This window comes from Carassius carassius, chromosome 22 (genome assembly GCF_963082965.1).
Source record: "Carassius carassius chromosome 22, fCarCar2.1, whole genome shotgun sequence".
Taxonomy (NCBI): domain Eukaryota; kingdom Metazoa; phylum Chordata; class Actinopteri; order Cypriniformes; family Cyprinidae; genus Carassius; species Carassius carassius.
In genome coordinates, this window is record NC_081776.1 from 25,724,712 (window position 1) to 25,741,960 (window position 17,249).

At 36.6% G+C, this 17,249-nt stretch overlaps 1 long non-coding RNA gene across 1 annotated transcript; it reads right to left on the reverse strand.

Annotated features, from left to right (window-relative positions):
- Positions 1 to 14,654: 14,654 nt before the first annotated feature.
- Positions 14,655 to 15,760, reverse strand: LOC132099170 (uncharacterized). Its single transcript, XR_009423042.1, has 2 exons — positions 15,599 to 15,760; positions 14,655 to 15,148 (listed from the first exon to the last, which is right to left on the reverse strand). It is a non-coding gene; the product is annotated as an uncharacterized LOC132099170 (long non-coding RNA).
- Positions 15,761 to 17,249: the final 1,489 nt, after the last annotated feature.

The following is a 17,249-nucleotide window of genomic DNA, read 5'->3' on the forward strand; positions in this document are numbered from 1 at the left end:
ATGGCAACCAAAATCCAATGTCTTCAAGACGTCATAATGGTAACGTCCAAAAAACGTCACATTATAACGTCATTTGACTTTGATCTTTAGTTTGTTTTTAGGTTGTGACATTAACTAACCTAAACCCAACGTCGAGCCAACGTCTCAAGCCAATGTCACATTGACATCAAATACTGATATTTAGTCGTCAGGTATGGCAACCAAAATCCAACATCTTCAAGACGTCATAATGGTAATATCCAAACAACGTCACATTATAACGTCATTTGACTTTGATCTTTAGTTTGTTTTTAGGTTGTGATATTAACTAACCTAAACCCAACGTCGAGCCACCGTCTCAAGCCAATGTCACATTGACATCAAATACTGATATTTAGTCGTCAGGTATGGCATCCAAATTCCAACGTCTTCAAGTCGTCATAATGGTAACATCCAAACAATGTCAAATTATAACATCAATTTATTGTTTTTTTATTATTATTTAATATAATGGTTTCACTTTATTTTTATGGTCCCTTTTAAAATTTATGTTGTTGCGTTGTTGCACCTACAGTCGTGGCCAAAAATATCAGCACCCTTGGTAAATATGATCGAAGAAGGCTGTGAAAATGCATCTGCTTATTCGTTTTGAACTTTTATATAAAAAATTCACAAAAATGGATCCTTTCATTGGATAATATGAATTTAAAACAGGGGGAAATATCATTATGAAATGTTTTTCTCTAATACACATTGGCCACAATTAATAGCACCCTTTTATTCAGTACTTTTTGAAACCTCCATTTGCCAGATTAACAGGTCTAATATTTTTTTCCTATAATGCCTGATGAGGTTAGAGAACACCTGACAAGAGATCAGAGACCATTCCTTCATCCAGAATCACTCCAGACCCTTTAGATTCCCAGCTCCATGTTGGTGCTTCTTCAGATCACTCCTCTCATGTTCCGTAGGGTTCAGGTCAGAGGACTGGAATGGCTATAGCAGAAGCTTGGTTTTGAGCTCAGTGACCCATTTCTGTGTTGTTTTCGAGGTTTGTGTTTGGATTATTGTACGGTTGAAAGATCCAAACATGGACCATTATATGATTTCTAACAGTCACTTACTGATTTTTGATCTGTTGGTATTTGATAGAATCCATGTCATGTATCTAAACAAGATGTCTAGGGCCTCCAGCAGAATTATAGGCCCAGAAAATAAAAAATACAGCAGTATATTTCATTGTACACATGGGTTACTTTTTTCTTTCTTTGTTCACCAAACCCATCTTGAGTGTTTGCTGCTAAAAAGCTCATTTTTTAATTTCATCTGATCATAGAAGCCATTCCCATTTAAAGTTCCAGTCTTGGCTGATAACTGAATATGCTTTAGTTTGTTTTTGAATGAGGTAGGATAATTTTTCTTGTAACCCTCCCAAATAACATGTGTTGATGTAGGTTCTGTTTGACATTTTTTTAAAGGTTTTCTGAACCAGAGACTCTGCTATTTTCTGCAATTCTCCAGCTGTGACCTTTGGAGAGTCTAGCTACTCAAACTCCCCTTCTCACCACACATTAGGACGATATAGACAAGTCCTCTTCCAAGTAGTTTTGTAACATTTTATGTTGATTGGAGATTCTTAATTATTGCCCTGATGGTGGAAATGGGAATTTTCACTGCTCTAGCTCTTGTCTTAAAGCCACTTCACCAATTTGTGAAGCTCAATTATCTTTTGCTGCACATTAGAAATACATTCTTTGGTTTTTCTCAATGTGATGAATGATTAAGGGAATTTGGGATTTGTTTTCCCTCCTCTTTATATTTCTGTGAAACAGGTAGCCATGGCTGGATAATTTCATGTTTGAGTGCTCAAAATTGTGAGTTTGAATGGGAATATACTTCAGAGATATTTTACTCATAAGAATTTCTAGGGGGGCCAATAATTGTGTCCAACGAGCATTTGAGAAAAACCGTTTTCATTTCTTATTATCCAATGAAAGGATACATTTTTGTGAATTTCTTTAAATAAAATATCAAAAGGATTAACAATGCAGAAGAATTTTCACAGCCTTCTTTGATCACATTTACCAATGGTGCCAATGGCTTTAATGTACTTGCAAAGTTACTTGTAGTCAGTCAAACATAATTTGGGAGAGCTTCAGAATTAGAAATTAAGCAGACAGTCTATTAATACTGTAATGAGAGTTAGTTGAGATGTAAGAGCAATACTTATATTGTCAATAGAATATTCAAAAGGGACTATGAAAATAAAGTGTTATGACTTTAATTTGACCCATGACCCATTCATGAACCATAACAGTTTATATAAATTGATATCCAATCTGTCACAGTTTTCTGTCTTTCTGTCAGTCTTCTGTCTTTCTGTCACTGTCTTCTGTCAGTGTTGTGTTTGTTTGGTGCCATGTGCTTTTGTCCTGTCTCTTTTCTGACCCCGCCCACCTTGTCACCTCATTACTGTTTAGTTGCTACACCTTCTCCCTTTCTCCCGGACTCATTTACCTTCACTCCACACACCTGTCTCTCAATCACACACAGCTGTTACTCATTGTCATGGACTATATATTCTCTTCTCACACACCACTCTGTCTGGCTGTATTAATGTTACTTGTGATTTGTAAGTGTTCCTGGTTCTCGTGTTTTTTGCATCTTGGTTTTGTTTTTGCTGTGTTGGCCTTTTTGTTCTATTAAAGTTAATCTTCCCTGCATTTGCACCCCTGTTCTTTCTTTGCTGGACCGTGACACAATCTTTTTTTGCAATATAATGCAATTCGAATACTCACAAACCTGTTAAGACATATTAAGGAGGATCAAAACAGTATTGCTTACTTGATTCTGGGCTGGAAACATTGCTTATCACGACATAAACTTGTTGATCTTTGTGTTGGAAAGTAAAGTGAGTGCATGCAGACAATGCAAGCATTACTGTTTATTGTACAGTCTTATAATTATGCAATATAACTGTCTAACTCCTTTGCTATAATTTAGTCTGTTCTTTATATAATTTTTTTTAATATATAAAATAATTGATCAGATTGATTGCTGCTTCTTACTTGCATTTTTTCATATTTAAAGTACATTCTAGTTAAAAATTTAAAATTACAAATCATTTCATATTTAAATGTTGATCTCATCCATCAATGATGAATATGCTTCAACTTTTTCTGTGTATGGATTTTGTGGATAAGCACTACAGAATAATACAAGTTAATTTAAAGTATATTATTGTTTATTTTATTTGAATTATTATTATTATTATATTTTTTGTTTTGTTTTGCCAACCCCCCATAATCCCATGCCCAAACATAATGCAACGCGGTGACATCGCGCTATTGCGCCATTTTGCGACTACTTGGCGGTCTTTTTTGGATCTGCATCAGTTTATCAGGCGGCCTCGGTGCACTTACAGCTCAAACTGTGGTGAGTATATCTGGAAATTAGATCATGTATGTAAAATGTAAAAGTGTTTATGCCCACCTATATAATTGATATTACTTGTAATACGTATCAAATACATCGAAGTGTTTTAGCTGCAAGACGATGGGTAGAGATAATTAATTAGAAAATGGTAACGTTAACTGTTATATCCCTGAAATAAAAACGCCTTAGTCATTAAAGCCATCTAACTGTTAGCGCTGAAAAACAGTTCAAATAAAGTTTAAACTTGAGACGTATGTTTTTAATTATTATATTATTATTATTGTTTCGGATAATTTAACGTTAAGCTTTTCATCATGAAATTCGATGCTTTTTTTCTTTAATTGTGTCATGCGAATTAGTAATACAGAGTGACTTAATATTCTGCAGTACAAGTTGTTTAATTATTTTTGGAGTAATTAGGCTATCTCCTTTAGTTGTCAGATTTCTACACACGATGTAAAGAGGCTCCTTTTTTATTTATTTTAAGCATATTTTAAACAGCCTTTTCTACTACAAGCTCTAGTTTTATATTTGGGGTTCAAGTTTATCACTAAGGTCTAGTATTTAATATTGTGTGTGCTTTGTTTTGCATTTATCTCCTTGCCATGGTCTGAAGAAGCCATATTGTTGTAAGGTATGTTTTTTGTTAATTTATAAAAGAGCCGCTAGAACACTCATGTTTTAATATATTACATTAATTAGATTAAAAATATTAATAGATTGAAGGTAGTTAATCTGATTCTTCTGGTTTTCTTGTGTGCTCTTGTGTTATCCTATCCACACTATTCCTACGCCCCATGACGCTTGGCGCGACTTCCGGCGCGTACTGTCACTGAACCGGAACCGGCGTTTTCTATGGTTACGGTCATAAGAATAATGTTATTATACCTCTGCCTTCTTCAGATCGTCCTCCCATCCCTCAACAGTAGAAGTGGCCTCAGATAACTTACACGAGTATATTTAGCTACTTTATTGACTCCGTTGCTACGGACGGTGAAGCGATGAACAATCTGAAAAGCTCCGAGGCTTATCAGTACTTCCACAGCAATAAAGTCGGTCGCGTTTTGTTAAAGGAGGTCTTTAAGACACAATCTTGTCTATCTTAAAGCAGACGTAGAGCCTAGTCAGAGCCTTAAAGTTTCACATCACCAGGCCTGGGTTTTAATTTCATCGTCAGGTGAAATACAAACGGCAGGGTGTTCATGTGTTGCGGGACCAGGGCGATCTTGCAGCCACGCAGCTGCAATACTTTGGAAGGTAAAATGTTGATACTTTGGATAGTTTTGGAATGTCAGTTACATCTTAATAAATTGTTATAACCTATTCGTTAATAAACATGTATTCATTACTTCAGTGAGCTCAGTTAGACATTTCATTTGACAAAAAATATACAGATACACACATGAAACACCTCCAGAATTTTTATTTTTCACACATGCTTCCGAGATTAGTGGATGATTTTGTTGCAAAGAAATTGAAGCTCTGCCCTAAATACCTGGATCTTTTGAAAATACAGTAAGCAGATGCCAGGTGTTATAACTTGTACATAGTACTGAGAACAGGCACGCTCAACTCCCAAATCATTTATGGGTGCGAGTTAAAGAAGTTATCAAATAAAGATGAAAAAACACACTCTCTAGTTATATCTCATATATTTATTTATACCATGTCCACACAGACACGTTTCAGCCTAAGCCATCATCAGTGTGTGGTAATGTTGGTAACCTGATGCACCTGGCGGTGCAGATGATTGGATAATGTTGATGGGGTTCACCTGTGATGTTTAAAAAGCAATCCTTTTGGTGTTTCACACCACACACTGATGATGGCTAGGCTGAAACGCGTCTGTGTGGACATGGTATAAATAAATATATGAGATATAACTTGTACATAACACAAACATCAAGAGTACTGAATGAAAGCATCAATAGGAAAACAAAAATGTAGTTAAAATAAAAACAAGAAAAAAGTATTAAAAGCGCAAGGCATTAGAAAGGTTTATTACATGTGTTGGATACAAAAGTTAGATAATACATTGTACTGTATCATAAAAAAAAGTGAAATTAATGTGTGTGTGTGTGTGTGTGTGTGTGTGTTGGAGTGCAATAAAAAATGTCTTCTCGTTCTCACTTTTCACTTGAAATAAGCTCACCTCTTAAATTCACTAGACCAGCACAGATCTTGAGCATTTTATCAATTTTTGGGACCAAGCTAATTGGCACTGTTTGCGAAAGAATCTTGTACACCTTCAGGCGCCTTATTGCCCATTCAACATGAATGCCGGCGTGAGCAATGCGCCGTGTATGCGTTACCTCCTCGTTGGTCAGCTGGCATCCTTTGCGTGTAAATGCTGGAATGATTAAGTTCACTCTACGCTCTTCCAGCAAATCCCTGATTGTGAAACCACGATCCCCCATCACCTCATCTCCAGCACGCAAATAGTCCAGAAACCCTTAGTTCTGTGTGATGTACCGATCACTGCATTTGCCACCATAAGCATCTGAAATGAACATGATTATTCCAGAGGGAGAAATTGCCACTAAATATTTCACAGTGTTGTTGGCATAGTAGTGGCTGTATGATTCACTTCTAGAGTTCAGGTTTTTGGCTTTCTGTAAGACAGTCTCTGAGCAGTCGATTACACAGGTTGGGTTTGAAAAGTTTTCTTTAAAAGCTTCGGGCAACATAGCTTTGATTGTTTCACGAGGCAACCAGATGACAAGGTCCTTGGTGTGTTCAGACATTATGTCTATCCAGATTCCAACAGTCTTGCTGACCTGACCTCGCGATGTTTTAAATCTCCGTGCTAAATCAGCCATGACAAAGTTTTGCCTTAGTTTCATTAAGGTCATTAAGATTTGGTCCACAACAGCCATGGATGAAGTAGGAGCAAATGGTTGTAGGCAGGTTACAAGGGTGTGAAACGCAATGAGTGGAATCCCTGTATACAAGAGGGAGTCTGCATCACTCTTCAAAATACTATCTGCAACAGGGCATGATAATTCTGGGGATGGTGTAGTACTCGCTCTGCAGGTGATGGTTGGCCCTTTTGAATAGGTGTGGTCCTCCATCTCTGGGTCTGACCACTGTGTTTGGGCATCACAGGAGGGCTTTAATGTAGAACATGGCTCCTCATCTCGATCCATCTCTTCCGACCCATCAAGCTCATCTGAGGGTAACAATACAGTTCACAGTTATTAGGGCATTAGAGATATAATCACTTGATCATTATTGAATTGTGCTGCTAACACATTCAGTTTTTATGATATGCATTTTAGCTTTAGTTTCTGAGAAGGGTAATTCTGTGTCAAATCAAACAAATTTCAGAAACTTCCCCTGCTAAATTTTTTGATTTTGTTCATATCTTTTTCTGAAGAAAGACAAATACATAAATAGTGATTAAAGTCAAAATATTAAATGTCATAGAATTATATTTTCTGAATAATTCACTATTTTGTAGAGGGGTTAATTTTTATTTTATTTTGAAATCTGAGATTAGGAGCCAATTTACAGGGTTGTAAAAATGACTTTAGAAAGATGGCAGCATCATATCATTTTGACACAGATTAGTAGGTCGATTAATTAAATAAATAACAGTGAAACTAGAATTGTTTCTTGTTTCTCTCTATCAAAACTCCATCAGCGTTTTTTTACACTTAAAAAACTGTGTACTGTAAACATACTGCCCTGCAATCCGTGCCATAAGCTGCTTTACATTTTAAGATGTACAGAAAGTAGTCAAACTAACTTGTTGCCATCAACATTAACGTTACCGGACAAGCACTACAATGCTGTGTCCTCCCTACATCTGAAATCATACCTTATGTTCTCGTGTTGTCAATCCTTTTGAGGATCCGACGTCTCTTTTCTGATGGTCTTTCGTAGCCCAACCACAAAGTAGGATGTGGGTTTTCCTCCGTTGGCGTTTTGTCGACAAAATGAAATGAACACACATACAGTGTTTTGGGTGGTCTCTTCAAGTTTAGGTTTTTCAGCCAGATTTTTTTGCATTCCTCGTCTGTTGGTAGGCGATGGAAACTGTACCATTTGTCACAAAAACATTCTCTTTGTTCTGGGTACATGTTCAACACACTGTTGTTGAAGCCACAGATTTAGCTTAGTCTGGTTGTTAGTACAGCCGCGAACAGCGCAACAGGTACCAGAGCTCCGCAACGACATTGTAAAATAATACAACACAAAATAATAAACACAAAATAATAAAAATAAAATAAAACAGTAACGTTATTTCTCAAATTGCAGTTATTTTTTTACTCTAGAAAGACTTACTTCACGCAGCACAGCCACTGGGACTAACTAGCTTACTTCTGCTTCCGCTATCTAACCGGAAGTTTCACCCATAATCATTTCTACAGCAGCGCCCCCAGGAATAAGGTGGATAATTTTGCACTTTACAGTTGCTAGCAAGGAGAAAATGAATGAAATTAATATTTACAGGCCAAGTTGTTGAAATGGTATTGGTTTTACATTTTGAAAATGCACAATATCAGTTGTTCTGCAATAAGATAAAAACCTGCCAGTTTGGGTGAGCCTATGACTTTTAATCTAGTACCAACTGGAGGACCTGTATGATATCTGCATTATACTAGATATGATGAACACATAACACAAACTATAACACCTGCCTCATAATGTGTCATGTATAATTAATTATTTGGGCATTACTCTTGTATCCACAGGTTGATGACAAATGAGGTCATGGCCTGTTTCAGTATGAAGTGGGGGTTTCACCAAGATCAATCTGTACACTGTTGTCACAGGTAAAACAAAATTAACATATAATACAAATATTAGCATCATATCACTGTGACATTCAGCGTTGTTTAGTTTCTGTTTTAGTTGGTTTAGTGAAAACCAGTAACCTCGTATTGTAGGTACTCATCTGTCTCACAGAAATCACACATACGTCCATATATACACTTCTTTTTGATTGGCAGGTCATTCCTGTTGCCAGCCTATCTTTATTGTTCAGAACTCTAACAATTGTTTTTGCATTCTTGAAGATATGTATTAGACATTAAATGTTAATTTACCTTTTAAGACGCTCTGCAAAAATACTGCAATGTGTCTTTGTTGTCATGGTTTTCTTTTGCTAGATTGTCTGCTTAGTGTTTGTGAATTGCATCACAAGCTGAAATATATTTTGATGACTTAGAGCATGTAATTTACATTCATGGCCCTTAAAGCTAGGGTAGATTTTTTTCCTCAGAAATTGATTAAAACCCAATCAATAGTTTAAGTGGTCTAAATGTATTCTGTTGAAGGCAAAGAAATAGTTAATGATTAAATTCAGTGATTACTATAGTGCATCATATCCTATACTTATACATTTTCTTATTCAAATATTTCTTACAGAGAGTGTCCAGAAAACATAAAAAGAGACGGGGCAAATATTGCAGCAGCCACCGCCTTTTGTTTAAAATATGCCCCAGCAGAGCCGTCGCAAGGAGGGTGAGAGGCCCTGTGCAAAGTTAATGTGCGAGGCCCTCTACAATTTTGTGTGTGTGGTGGGGGAGGTTGCTGTAGTAAGGCAAAGCAAGTTTATTTAAATAGCAGATTTCGTACACAATGGTAATTCAAAGTGCTTTACATAAAATTAAGTAAAATAATCATGAAGAACAAAACTAAAACAAGCAATTTTAAAACTTTGGAAATTATTTAAAAATTGACTTGAATTTAAAACAGTTAGAAATAGAAAATGATAGAAATAGAAAATACAGTGAATACATAAAATACAGTGCAATCAGGTCGAACATCGCACAGTGCTCATTCAATAAATGCACAGCTAAACAGATGAGTTTTGAGTCTAGATTTAAATGTGACTAGTGTTTCAGCACATCAAACTCTTCTGGAAGCTGATTCTGGAAGCAATGTATTTTGGTCCTAGGTCTTTGAGTGACTTCTAGACGAGTGAAAGTACTTTAAAATCAATCTTAAATGTAACTGGAAGCCAGTGTAAGGACCTGAGGACTGGTGTGATATGCTCAGATTCCTGGCAGCAGCGTTCTGGATGAGCTGCAGCTGTCTAATGGTCTTTTTGGGAAGGCCGGTGAGGAGCCTATTACAATAGTCCACCCTGCTGGTGATAAAGCATGAACAAGTTTCTCCAAGTCTTGGCTGGAAACAAAACATCTAATTCTTGCAATGTTTTTTAAATGATAGTATGCTGATTTAGTTACTGCTTTTGACATGACTATTGAAACTAAAGTCTGTCTCCAGAATCACACCAAGATTCCTGACTTGATTTTTAGTTGTTTGACCCCTAGAGTTAAGGTATGCATTCACCTTGAACACTTCATCTTTGTTTCCAAATGCAATGACTTCAGTTTTTTCCTTGTTTAACTGAAGATAGTTCTGGCACATCCAACTATTAATTTCATCAATGCATTGGCAGCGGGAGTCAATGGGGCTGTAGTCATTTGGAGATAAGGCTAGGTAAATCTGGGTATCATCAGCATAGCTGTGATAGGCAATTTGGTTATTTCTCATTATTTGACTTAGTGGACTAAGTGGATTGACTTAGTGCATATACAGGCTAAACAAAAGCGGTGCAAGAATTGAGCTTTGTGGGACTCCACAGGTCATGGACGTCCACTTAGACGTATGCTCCCCTAGACACACATAATAACCTCTCCCTTCTAAGTATGATCTGAATCATTTGAGTACCATCCCAGAAAGCCCGACCCAGTTTTCCAGTCTCTCTAGTAGTATGTTATAGGGCTGTGAATCTTTGGCAAGGCAGCGATTCGATTCGATTACGATTCATAGGTTTTCGATTCGATTTAAGAACGATTTTTGAAAATTTAGAACGATTCAATTCGATTCGATTCACAATTAAATTCGATTCGATTCGATTATAACGATTCGATTCTGCATTCTTTAAGTGCATTCACGGGATTATTTCAATGCTTCTACTAAATTCTTTAAATGCTTAGTCAGGGGGCAAATTACAGTAGCATTTATGGTTAGAGAACCATAGGTTAGAAAAAAAAAAAACCTTTTGTCCATTGTTAAATGCTGCGACATGGCATATGTAAAAATGTATGTAAGCCAAGTTTTTAAAAAAGAGCTTAAAGAGTATTATGTATAAGCTAACATTTTGTCACATCAGGGGCGTAGCCATAATTTCAGAAGTGACAGAAATGTCAAATACAATCATTTTATGTATGTAGCCTATATAATAATAATAATAATAATTATTATTATTATTATTATTATTATTTATTTATTTATTTTTACAAGGAATTATCTTCTTTTTTAATTACTTTTAATTAGCAGTAATAAATCAAATACACTGCTGGACAATAATCAATCATTTGTAATCGATATTTTTTTCCTAATGGCAATTTTATGATTGTTTTATATACTAGGCTACATTTAATTAGCAATTATTTAAATTTTCTGCATAGAATAAGGTAGAAAATATACCTTATACTATAGTTTCTGTACTGTAATAAATGTCAATTAGCACTGCATCATTCATAAATTGTTTGTGTTTTTTTTTAGTTTCATCAGTTCATTCTGCTTTTATTCAGTTTAGCTGCAGATATAGCCTGGCACGTCTATGAGAGCGAGATCGCTTCTCTTTCAGTGTGAAAACGTCTTCATCTCTATTTAACTTTTCCTCTCCATCAGCGAATGATTCTGAGAGAAAATGCGCCAGATGTCTGTTTGCTAATGAAACAAACGCTACTTTCATGCATCTGATTATCAGATAAATCTCTCGCTCTTATTTCAAGGTCGTTGTTAATGCTGTGGTTAATTTTAAAAGTTTCCTTTGTATATTTGAATCATCCGCATTGTTTAAAAACATTTATCATTCAATGGATCTGTGCATATGATTTAGACACTTACATTTCTGCTCCGTCCATGCAATAAATACAGCTGTCGACGGCTCCGGTAACTCCGTCGGTAAGATGCAGAGAGCCATTGACAAACTACAGAAAAGTAAAACTACTTCACGCAATCCTGTGACAGTCTCAGACGGTAAACAGTGGAGCGCGTGAAGGACAGATAAGAGGCACGATTCACGAACACTCTTCAAGGTCTCCATTAATTTGTGCGTGTAGTAATTTAATGTGTATACATTTTGAAAGTATTGAATCGCTATAGAAATCGAGATTCATTCGATTCTTAGCATTTTGAATCGATTACTGTCCAAGATCGGCGATTCACGATTCAAAAATCATGTTTCAAGATCAATGCATATGAATCGACAGGGTTTGTAATCGATGCATCGAGAAAACGAATGAATCGTTACACCTAGTATGTTATGATCCACAGTGTCAAACGCAGCACTGAGATCTAGCAATACCAGCACTGATATTTTGCCAGAGTCACAATTTGAGTGCTGTCTCTGTGCTGTGATGCAGTCGAAAACCAGATTGAAAATTGTCCAGGTATCCATTTGAGTTTAAGTATTTGTTCAGCTGATTAAAAACTACCTTTTCTATAATTTTGCCTATAAAAGGAAGATTAGATATTGGTCTAAAATTGCTCAAAATGATGTTATCGAGATTGCTCTTTTTCAGGAGGGACTTAACAACTGCAATTTTTAGGGAGTTTGGAAATGTCCCAGAAAGAAGTGAGGCGTTCACCACTTCTAAAAGATCTGCTTCTAAGCAATTAAAAAAGATGTGGGAAGTGTGTCAAGGTGACAATTTTAGGTGCTACACTATGTCTTCCAGAATTTTGCTATCAATTGCTTCAAAAATAGACATAGTATCTTTTTGATAATGTGGCCTAATCTGTCTGACCTCTGCATTACTTGAGGATGTGCTAATCGCCTTCCTGATATTGATGATCTTCTCAGAAAAGAAGAATGCAAACTCATTGCATTTGCTGTCTGAGAGCATTTCACTGGGAATCTGACTTGGGGGTTTGTCAGTCTCTCAACAGTGGCAAAAAGAGTACGAGTGTTATTTAAGTTACTGTTTATAAGGTTTGAGAAGAAATTCTGTCTAGCTGTGGCTAGTTTCACATTAAAAGCATGAAGGCTGTCTTTATAGATGCTATAGTGAATTTCAAGTTTTGTTTTCCGTCACATCCGCTCAGCTTTTCTGCATTGTCTTTTCATAGTTTGAACTGCTGTTGATCTTCTCCAAACTGATTTCTGTCTGTTTGTTTTCTTACTGACTATTATTGAAGCAATATCATCAATAACATTCTTAACTTTTGAGTTAAAGGAATCAAGGGAAATGTCAACAGAGTCTGCAGAAATGCTTGGTGTTAAAGATATAGCCTCCATAAATAGTAAACTAGTGTTCTTGTTAATGCATCTCCTGACAGAGACAGATCTAGATTCAGTGGTAGCAGAGATCAATATATCAAAGAAAATACAGAAGTGATCCGATAGTGCTATGTCCTTAATAACAATGGATGAAATGTTTAGACCCCTACTGATGATTAGATCTAGAGTGTGTCCACCTTTGTGTGTGGGTCCATTCACATGCTGAAACAGGTCAAATGTGTTTAGAACCGTTATCATTTCTTTTGTAGTTTTGTTTTCTGCATTATTAATGTGAATTTTAAAATCCCCTGCAATAGCAAAACAGTCAAACTCTGAGGAAATTATTAATAACATTTCTGTGACCTCTTCAACAAAGGCTGGAGAGTATTTTGGAGGCCTGTAAATAATAATGAACAGAATGTGTGGAGCACATTTCAGCACAATCCCTAGATATTCAAAAGACAAGTACTGACCAAAGGACACTTGCTTGCATTGATAGACATCCTTAAATAGAGCAGCTACACCCCCAGCTCTCCTAACAGTCCTGCAAACACTCATGTAAGTGAAGTTAGGAGGGGCTGCTTCATTGAGGATTGTTGCACTGCAGCTGTCTTCTAGCCATGTTTCATTTAGAAACATAAAATCCAGATTGTTTGTGGTTATAAAGTCATTGATTAGAAATGATTTATTTTTTAGTGAGGGAATGTTTAAAAGTGCTAATTTGATGGCAGTGCTTTGTGTCTTTACATCAATCTTAGTTTGATGCAGAATAGGCTGCAGATTAGATGAGTTTGCCCTTCAGCTTGAGAAAGCCGTAGACTTTCTATCACGTGATAAAACTGAAATAGAGAAAGCTACAGGCACACTGGGTTCCCGCTTGTTCTGTAGGCATTTGTATTTGTGAATGTTGCTGTTATTATAGCAAGGACTCGACACATATCACAGAGCTGCTATCAGTTGTTTTTGGTTCACCTTCAGCAGATAGAGGGCCTTGGGCCCTGGCGTTGTGGCAGTGGTCGAAGAGCTCTCACAGGAACAGGGCCCACAGGCTTTGGTGGTTGGGGTGCCCGCCGTTTTTTTGTTGATACCTGCGGGCTAGCAGCGAATCAGTGAGAGAGTTTAGTCCCAGCATACACCAATTCCTCCATTTTCTGTGAGAAGCACAGAAGTTAAGGATATTGTCCTTAAACACTCTAGCATCAAGTTTGTTTGGGTGGAGGCCATCCGGTTTAAACCGTTGTCTATGGCACCAGAAAAGATTGAAGTTGTCGATGAAATTCACTCCTTTTATATTACAAGATCTTTGTAGCCATGTGTTCAGCGCAAGCAACCGTGAAAACATATCTGTTCCCCTTGCTGGGAGTGGTCCACTGATGAATGATTGAACTTTGAGTGAGTGAGACTTTTGAGACTGAGTCTTTGAAGTGTTTCAAAGAGTTCACTGAAGTCCTTCTTAAGGAGTTCTGACTACTCTTTCTGAATATCATTCTTTCCCACATGGATGTTGATTCGATTTGCAGTATTGTGCTTCACATACACACACACAGACAGACACACACACACATTCTTGCGCAGGCCCCCTCATGGGGCCCACCAGTTTTTTTTATGCGTTGTGGGATCCACCCTTTCCAGTGGTCCTACACTGCTGTAAAAAACAACACTAGATCTAAAAAAAATCTCAATCATTGATATCACTTCAATTTGACAAATTTCTAAAGTTTTGTCGAAAAAGGTATTTGGCCCCTTGTGGGGAACGTTTCTAGGATTGCCGACTTGTGGGGTCCGCCCACATACACACCAAGTTTCTATATGTTAATGGGGCCCAAGGTCACTATCTGCAGCTGCTGACACAAGCCTTTATTATTACTCCCAGTTTCCTTATTATGGACTAAAATAGTTATTTTTGTAATTATGTATATTTTTGTAATTATGTATATATGTGAAACTTTCCATCAGCCTTTACAGATTACAAGACATACGGCTTCAAAGACAGTTTTATGACAAAACTGAAATGACCAATTTTATTGTAATGACACAGTTTATGCCACACAGTTGTCAGTCAATAAACTTTTTATGAAATTTTTAAAACAAATTATTAATTTAATGTCTAGTGGTCTGTACAATCTGCACTCAATGTTTGAATAACATCAGCCTAAACTTTTATGTAAACCCAACAGTTTCTCTTATATAGGCATTGAAATTATGTTTGATTGGACTAAATCCATAATGTCATGTTAACACAAGTTGTTCTTTCCAGTGAAGCCTCAAATTTTGAAATCATGATATAGAGATATTTAAAGAAATGAAAAATCCTTTGAAATATTTAACATATGCCCCACACACTTTCAGTGTTCAGGCCCTAAAATAAATAAAAAAATGTATTAAAATAAATAAGAATATATCAATATCCATCCAACATCCACACATCCAACATCCATCCATATATCCAACATCTGGTCAACATCCATCCATCCATATATCCAACATCTGGTCAACATCCATCCATCCATATATCCAACATCTGTTCAACATCTATCCATCCATATATCCAACATCTGTTCAACATCCATCCATCCATATATCCAACATCTGGTCAACATCCATCCATCCATATATCCAACATCTGTTCAACATCTATCCATCCATATATCCAACATCTGTTCAACATCCATCCATCCATATATCCAACATCTGGTCAACATCCATCCATCCATCCATATATCCAACATCTGTTCAACATCTATCCATCCATATATCTAACATCTGTTCAACATCCATCCATCCATATATCCAACATCTGTTCAACATCCATCCATCCATATATCCAACATCTGTTCAACATCCATCCATCCATATATCCAACATCTATTCAAGATCCATCCATCCATCCATATATCCAACATCTGGTCAACATCCATCCATCCAGCCATCATCTACCCTACATCCATCCAACATCCATCCATCAAACATCTACCCTACATCCATCATCTATCCTACATCCATCCAACATCTACCCTACATCCATCCAGCCATCATCTACCCTACACCCATCCAACATTCATCCATCAAACATTCATCCATCAAACATCTACCCTACATCCATCAAACGTCCATCATCTATCCTACATCCATCCATCTCTCGAACATCCATCCATCCATCAAACATCTATTCAATATCCATCCAACTTCCACACATCCAACATCCATCCTACATCCATCAAATTAAAAATATAATTCAATAAGAACTGTGAAATGTGTATATTTGTAGGCCACTGGACAGCCATAAAACCTGAGCAAACCCCTACAACAACAACAAAAAGGTTACAACAGAACACAACCAAAGACAAAACATTTTAAGATCCTACCTCTAATGTTTTGGTTTTACCTCAGTTCCATTAGGTGCTTTCACACTAGACTTTTCTTCTCAGGGCTGTAATGCGATTTTTAACATAATATTTAACTGCTTTCCAGTCTCTGTTTCTGAGAGCTTGAGGTTCTGCAGTAATACAGCGCTGACACTCTTCTTTACCAGGAACTTGATTCATTACAATAAATCTCCTCAAATGTGTGTCCACTGCAGCACACTCGTCTGGGGTCCAGCTTCTTTTGACGGCCGTTTGTTTTTGTGTGTTTATTACAGTGTCTAGAACAAGGACATATACAGTAAATGTTGAAAATATGCCCTACATTTTTTAGAGCTTGTTTTATAAATGTTGCAATATTACAATGTTGGATGAGAGTGGCAGTCATAATTGCCCTCTATTTAAGAGGAACATCTTGAGGGGAACTTAAATGAAAATGTTCACAACAAATTATATACGACTTAAACATTATACCCTTTAGCTTTATATCGGATTACATATTCTATACTGTATTAGAAAATTATCATGTTTAGATATGGCAATATATCTTTCAACTTTAGTCTCTATCACATTCTGCAGGACTTTCTAACAAAGAAATTTTGTTTGTGCAAATCTGCCCTTTCTTAGTCTACTGATTAACAAAATGTTCTTATCAATTTATAGTCGAAGTGCTTATTATCATTAGGCCTATAACCTTTATTTAACCAGGTCTGTCCCATTGAGATCCAAGATCTCTTTTGCAAGAGACACCTGGCCACACCTGGCCAATCCTCCAAGTTGTGCGGGATGCTCCTGGTGCTTTGTTCTGGCACAGGTGTAAATGTTCATCACTGTTAGATTTTGTTGTAAACTGGACGCTGAATGCATTCCTGTAAGGATTACAATCACAGTCTACTGTGTGTGACCGGTGAGATGTATGTGTTCGTTAAATGTGGAACGTTATGTGATCTACTCATGTCTGAAAATAATATATGCAAAACAAAATAATAAAAAAAACATTAGGCCACAGCTTATATTTCTTTAATACATTTTTAAATTAATGTAAAAAATAAAAGTAATTGTAAAACTTTTTTTTTTTGTGTGTGTGTTCAGCATGGTGGGCCGCATTTGAATTTGTGTCGGGCCGTGGGTTGAGAACCACTGGTGTTAAGCATATTGAATAAGTAAAAGTGGCAAAGCCATGTTATAGTCTATGCAGTGACGTCATTGAAACGTGCATGCCCCGC